This window comes from Thalassophryne amazonica, chromosome 8 (assembly GCF_902500255.1).
Source record: "Thalassophryne amazonica chromosome 8, fThaAma1.1, whole genome shotgun sequence".
Classification (NCBI taxonomy): domain Eukaryota; kingdom Metazoa; phylum Chordata; class Actinopteri; order Batrachoidiformes; family Batrachoididae; genus Thalassophryne; species Thalassophryne amazonica.
The window spans coordinates 36799027-36806663 of NC_047110.1; the positions used below are offsets into that span (position 1 = coordinate 36799027).

At 41.3% G+C, this 7637-nt stretch overlaps 1 protein-coding gene and 1 non-coding gene across 2 annotated transcripts in view; both read left to right on the forward strand.

The window, feature by feature from the left end:
* peak1 (pseudopodium-enriched atypical kinase 1) overlaps nucleotides 1-7637 on the forward strand; it is a 321752-nt gene that overhangs the window by 122029 nt on the left and 192086 nt on the right.
* trnaa-ggc lies at nucleotides 3183-3262 on the forward strand. Its single transcript has one exon. It is a non-coding gene; the product is annotated as a tRNA-Ala (tRNA).

Sequence of the window (7637 nt, forward strand, 5' to 3'; positions counted from 1 at the left end):
AAGTATTTTTCTTAAATGTAATTTATCATAAAAAGGGACAAGCTCAGTTTTTGTTTCATCAAAAGATGACCAAGCCAGTCACAGCTGAGTCCATACTTTAACCGACAAATCACAACAGACCAGAGCTCAGTGTCTGTTGTCCAGCCAAACAGCCAGGGTGTCAAATTCCACCAAATCTTGACTGTGTGTAAAAGTGTCCTTGAGCAAGATATGAAATCTCATATGGTGTGATGTTAATGTACACCTGCACAGCAAATTCAGCAGTCAGAATAACTAGAGATAATCTGAACAGTTTCAAAGTGCAGTGTTATTTCAGCACATTTCAAAATGTGAACATTTAACACTATAAATTGACAAAATGTTAAATCTGCAGAATTGAAATTTAACACTACTTCTTGTTAATTCTCACGTCATTGTTCCTCGAGCTGATATTAGGATGTTAATGTGAGATTATGGATCTTGAAGGAATCTTCTTGATGGTAGTGAGAGTGAGACGAGTGATGTGCTTTCCGTTTCCCCAACCACATTTTTCTCTCTGGTCTAGAGATTGAACCTGTGACCATCTGTTCACATGAAGTTGGCACAGTATGCATTTTGCATGTACTTATGAAGTCCATGTAAGAACTGTTAGCAGAGCTCTCCCTAAGGGACAATACACACATAGTGCGAATTTGGTCAATTTGCGCATAAAGTGCGCATGAAGCAGGAATCGTGTGCAAAACGTAAAATCGTACCTGCCTCCAACGTCTCGTACACCTGTTGGTACAACTATTTGCGCACACCAGTAGCTGAAAGACAGAGTGTGTACTGTGTGAACCCATCAAACGCTCTCGCTGCAGGTGTCGGCTAAATTTCAGGTGACATGCATGAACATCTAACACCGCTCGCATGGCCATTCGCACTGTTAACATGACAACAGTCAGAAAACAGTCATTGTTGTGCTGGCAGTGAAAATTTTCTAAGTGCCCCACGAGTGTGGCTTTGGTGTGTGTGCTAAACTGACAGGAGGTGTGGCCGCCAACAAAAGCGGCTGTGGAGATCTGTTGTTCTGGACATCCCATAGGGCTGTGAAAACGCCGCGGATCCGCGGGATTCCACAGATTTCATCATGGGGAGGGTGGGGGGGTGTTAGTGTTGCACTCTTTAATCATGATTGTTACTGAGTTTTTAAAATGCTTATCGCAAAGCGTTCTTTTTTTTTTTTACGACATCATGCAAGTTTTATAAGTCCATGGACTTATAAAACCTATGGCGGAGTTTCGAGGAGAATAAATGGCACTCAAAGCCTGACTTTTGCGACAGTTGTAAAGCAGGACTGGTTGGTTGCTGCGGCGACACTGTGTGGCTCCTGTGCGGCGCTGAAGCTAAACTTAGCATGTGGACATCCCAAACTTTTAGAGCTTTCAAGTTTTTAAAAGAAGATTTGTGCAGCATGTCTGTGTCACGGATCGACGTCGCACAGAGAGAAGATGGGGAGAAAGACTGTTTGGAAAAAGTGTGATAAGGACAAGAATCTGTGGAATTGTTGCTGGCTTCATGAACACACCTGAAAGATAAACGGGAAAAGTGAACTGGTAAGAATTTTTTCTCTCTCTGGAAAATAAACATTTTGGATTTCAGAAAAGATTATGTGCCTTTTTTTCTTTCATTAATCTAGACTTTCTTTCATTGGAAAAAAAAGACATTATGGCTTTGAATAAATTTAGTAGGGATGTGAATTGTACAACAACTCACGATTCAATTCGATTCCGATTCTTGGGGTGACGATTCGATTCAGAATCGATTTTCGATTCAAAGAGCTCTGAGAAATAGTTATATTACTTAAAAAATGTTTATGTTTAAGAAAATGCAGCTTTACAAGGTTAATCAAGTGATTCTAGATGTAAATTTACTTATTTGCTTTGCTCGTTCGGAGTTGGCTGGCAGTTTAGCGAAGCGCTGGTCAGTAGTCGGCAGATAACGCTGCTCCCCTCTTTAAGCTCCGGGTGATAGCCTAGCATGTGGGCTTGCGGATTTGAAATGTTTCCGACTTTCATTTTGCAGATTCTGCACACTGCATAAGTCATGTCAGGCTCCTTCTTACGCAGCAAATAATAAAATCCAAAATGTGCCCAAACATTTGACTTCAGCAAAGACTGTGCTGGCTGAATTAGCTCTTCGTCCGCCATGCTAAGCTACAGCCACTGAACTCTGCAGCGCACGAGTGTTTGAAGGACGCCGGACCACCCCCCCCCTCGCGGCGACGCTGTAGTACGGAAGCTGTTGCCTGACAAACAGTACACGCAGCGAGTAAGCAAGATTATGTTTAAAAAATGCTTTTAAAAAATCGATTCTTGGACATTTTGGATCGATTCAGAATCGTAATAAATAAGAATCGCGATTCAGATGTGAATCGATTTTTTCTGACACCCCTAAAATTTAGGCTACATGAATTTACACAACAATGTAAATTAGTTTTTATTAATGTAGACTTCATGGGAAAAAAGACACTGTGGCTTTACAGGAATTTACACAAGAATGTGTAGCTATATGTGGTTATTCATATTTTACCATGATTTTTAAAATATTCTACAAGCTTTAGCTGTGGTTTTTGACAAGGTTTAACAGTCTTTTCAGTCAGCATGAATTTCATGTAGTTTAATTGATCTGAGTTAATGCATCATTTGGTTTACAATTAAAAGGAAAATCATTCCAGGTCCTACTTCCACGTCATATTCTGTTATTTCAACATGATCATTGACGGTTCAAATGAAAGGTTGAATCTAGGATCATTTGCGCATGGCGTGCACATTGACAGGCTACCCCAGGTTAATGGACCATCAGATCATAACATACAGTGGGCGATATGACTGTCACGTCACCCACGTGAGCTCTGTTCTACATGATGCGGTGTCTGTGCTGCGGTGCGCCGTCCACAAGACATGCGTGTCGGGCAGGACACGTACATGGGCTGGCTGGACGCACCAGACCAGCAGGTGTGGTCATGAGAAGACCGCCCTGTCATGTCATTTCAGGACTGTATGTCTGTGACCATGGGTCATCTGCAGAGGAACAGATGGATCATATTTGTATTACCCACTTGATATATGCAGTGTTTTTATATGGTGTGTGGGTTTATTTAATTTTAAATACGTCCATCTCCTTCCTCATATCAGGCAGGTTCCTGCACCTTTTACAGGACAGCCATCGTAGCTCAGTGGTAAAGTTTCTGACTGGCAATCAGAGCTTTCGGAAGGCGCAGGTTCGAGTCCCGTGGGTGGCATGTAATTTTTATTTTTTTTATTTTCAGAAAAAAGCTGCTGTGAAAAGCTGCCGTGCTCCCGCGTGCACAAAACCATTGCAGAATGTATTTTTTTATTTATTTATTTTTTATTCACAGCAGCTGCACAATGGGTAACTACATTATGCAGCTGCTGTCAGTGTGTTCCCGCGTGCACAAACTGTTGCACTGGCATCGTGCTCGCCTCCCCGTCGGCGTGAAGTTTCGTGGTTTGATCATACAAGCTGTTTCTCCATGAGCCACCCTGAGTTGTACTTTATTCGCACTATGGGTGAAGGGGCCCTAAGCAGTGGAATAATAGCACTGTGTCATCATGTTGAGATGTCAGTGGCGTCATGCAGATTTTCAATTTTAGGAAGTTCTCTCTTTGTTTTCCCAAGTAATGATTTTATATATTTTTTTTTGCATTTTTATGACCTTCAGAACTTTCCCAGACCATATGTGCCAGTGGTGAATTCTTCAGTCGGTGGAGGGGCTCTGCTTGCATGTGGACGCAGCTGTGAAAAATGGATATGGAGTGCAGCTTTTCCGCAAAAAATAAATCAGCTGTGCACCCTATTGACAAACAGGTCCCATCCCTATAGTTTTAAGGCACATTTTGATTATTCAGTGCCTAGACATTTTGCTAGTTTTGAGAATTCTAACCAAGTAATTTTTTCTTACCCCACTGGCAGATTTTTTTTTTTTTTTTTGCTTAATATAAGGCAATCTGACTAGATTTTGGATTATTTGTCTTATTTTGAGAGGGGCAGTTTTTGCAGTGTTGCACTTGTTTGTTCTACACTTGCAAGTTTATTCATTTCCTACATCTGCTTGTTCCAATGAAGGGTCTTGGAGGAGCTGCAGCTTATCCCAGTGGTCATAGACAGAGAGGTGGGGTACATCCTGGACAGGCTGCCAGTGTATCGCCCGGCCACATATAAGCAGACAAACACATTCACTGTCTCAAGCCTGATTGTGCTTCTCCATCTCTGAGGCAAGTAGCAACAGTTGCTACTTGCCTCAGAGATGGAGAAGCACAATGTGTCGCTACCTGCCATTTCCACGCCCCTCTTAATTGAGGATGGGACCGATCCGATACCGATTTACCGGTTCCGATTTATTTTGCAGTTGAAAGGCTTCGTGTTTCGAAAAAGTTCAAAGTTTGCGGAGCACAAAAATAGTGAGAGAGAAAGAAAAAGTGACACAGAGGGAGAGATGGAGACAGACAGGCAGAGAGAGAGAGAGAGAGAGAGACAGGCAGAGAGAGGAATTAATTTTTATTTTTTGCACTTGCTTTTACTTGCTTTGACTATGCAAACATATGTCTCCCATATCAATAAAGCTCCACTGAAACTGAAAATTGAGAAGGAGAGACAGACAGAGACTGCTGTGTTTTCTCTTTAAATCTATAAAAATAAGGCTATAAAAGTCTATAAAAAATAAAAGTACTTAATTCTTTCACCAAAACATCAAATCTAGGCTTTCATCTTAGAATTATTCGAGTTACTTGACTAATCGTTTCAGCTCTACATCTTAGATACACCTTCTGGAAAATTGTAGCTGAACTTTCAGGTCTCCTTTTTAAGAAAATCCTCATATAAAATCAACAATAATGATAATAGTATCAAAGCAAACAGAGCTCTGGTATCGGATCGGAAAACTATCGGTATCGGCAGATATCCAAATTCAGGTATTGGGATCGGATAGGAAGTGAAAAATTGTGGATCGGTGCATCCCTACTCTCCATAGCCTGATGTGCACCTCCCAAAAATTGAAACTACATGTCGAAATGACTGAGACCGCAAGGGCTGTTAATGGTTACTTTTCCTGTTTCACCCCTTCCTCTTCCGTCAAATTTAAAAGTTTTTGCAGTGTGCATTCTGATTCCATTTTGATCATTGATCAGATAGAGGAACATTTGGCAGAAAAGTCTCTAAACATAACCAACTTTACAACACGGAGTTGCAACACTACAAAGACACTCAAATGGCCGGCAGCTCATGGAGGGAAATTACACGTAACGTTGGTTTGAAGGTTGATGATTGTGTAAAGAAGTGGAACTTGTTGAGGGACAAATTAATTCAGAAAAAAGAAAAAAAAATTACCAGGAACAGTGGCGCTGCAGATGGAAAGAAGGTTCCTGCCTTGTTCTCTACATCAGGCCCCTTACTATTCTGGTGGTAAATTGCATTGCGACACCACCAACACGATGGAGAATCTCAAAAGAGTCATGCCTACATTGACGTCATTGCATGGCGCTTAGAGATACGGAGTCGTAGAAACATAAATCAGGCTTTACTCACAGCTACTGTCAATTTAGAGTCACCAGTTCATTTAACCTGCATGTCTTTGGAAGTGGGAGGAAGCCGGTGCACCCAGAGGAAACCCACACGGACAGAACATGAGGAACTTGAGGCACCTTTGTTTTGATTTGGTGCTATATGCGTAAATAAATAGAACTGAATTGAAATTGTGTCACGTGCAGCGCTTTGGAACATTCTGTGACTGCATGAACAAATGGAATTGCATTTTCGTTTGAGTTTCTCTTATTATTTAGGACCATGTGAAGATTCCCAACTACACTTCAAAGAAGTAATTTGGCTATAAATAGAACTGGGATATGCAAGGCTGTAAAGCAGCAGGGATTGCTTTCGCTTACAGTCCTAATGACTTCTTTTCAGTGCACTGAGAGCAGCACTGATGGATTTTGATGTCTTGCTGCGTTGCGATGACTCATTCATCACGTCTATAGTACTCATCATCAGGGTTAAACTGTTCACCTCAAAAACATCCACCTCATGTTTTAATGAATGTTCAAAAAGGAACATCCTGACTTTAACACCCCACATATTCCCCTCACTGTCTTTCTCCCTTTAACAGCTAGGACACAACCACAGCTGGCTGTCACTTCCTGCTTTTCTGCTCTGTTAGACTGGGCAGAGAGATTTTCAGGGACTGGAAACTTCAGCAGCTCATCCTTTTTTGAGAAACCTTTTCACAACTGAGTCCCTATATTACATCCTAGTAGAGTTGGGCACAGAACCCCTGGTCCACTTTCTCTGCCATCGGGATCTACTGGACTGAATCAGCACACATGTTTCAATGCCTCATGCTGGTGCTCAGACACTAGATTAGATTAGATAGAACTTTATTAATCCCTTGGGAAGACTCCTTCAGTGAAATTGAGGTTCCACCAGCATTAGCAGCACTCAGGGTGGTGTGCTGAGGGAAGAAGGAGCGATGGCTACTGTGAGGAAGCACTGACTATCTGCACAAAAGCAAGGGACCAAATAAGAATAAAGCATGTTTTTTTCACCTTGATAGTAGGTCCTTTGCCATATTACCAAAATAGAAATATTGATAGTCTGTGGTCATAAATGCACTTTACAATAAAAGTATTTCAACCTAAAATCGGGAGCACCATCATCACAATGACTTGAACTGTGAAAGCCACTGCATGATCGTTCCGTGGTGCTGTTTGAAATTTCTGAATAAAAGTTCGACCCACATTCCCAGGCCCTCCGTAAAGAAAAAGCTCAATCCGGATGGAACATTTCCCATTCTCCCCGTAAACTGTGCAGTTTGATGAAAGATTACTTGAATCTGTCGCAAACACACCTATTCTTGAAATAAAAACGTCCCTATCGGTAACTGACGCATCATTTTCATTACTGAAATTTCCGTACCGGAGACGACTACAATGATTACAGTAACAACAAGCTCACTCGTGGATACAACATCGGTAGGTTTTGTAACAGTTCAGCTGTTCTGGACAAAACAGCCTCTTTCCGGAAACCAAAGTGGAAAAAACATGGCAGACAAAGAACAGAAGAAGTGATCATTAGGTTGGTATATTTGCCTGTGTATTTCTCAGTCATTGGTAAACAGTGTTTTTTCATGTGTATTGAATAATTAGCACTTCAACAAATATTTCTGCATGCATCGAAGCCAAGCATGTTGATCGTTTGTCACCAAATCGGTACAAAGCTGCGTGGCGGGCACACTGCATGATACACCTTTGGCTTTAAGTACAACCAACTCGCCCTACTTGAGTGTGCAATGAAAATATGTGGGTTTGTGTACTTTCAGTCAAGTACTTTCTTAAGTAATATAACTATTTCTCAGAGCTCTTTCAATCGAAAATCGATTCTGAATCGAATCGTCACCCCAAGAATCGGAATCGAATTGAATCATGAGTTGTTGTAAGATTCACATCCCTAATGGTTTGTATGGTTTCGGCAAGCATGTTCATTGCAGATTAATTGCACAGTTTACAGTACATCCAGGAAGAATTCACATCTCTTCACTTTTTCCACATTTTGTTATGCCTTATTCCAAAATCAGTGATGAAAGTTTTCTGGAAAATCCTGGAAAC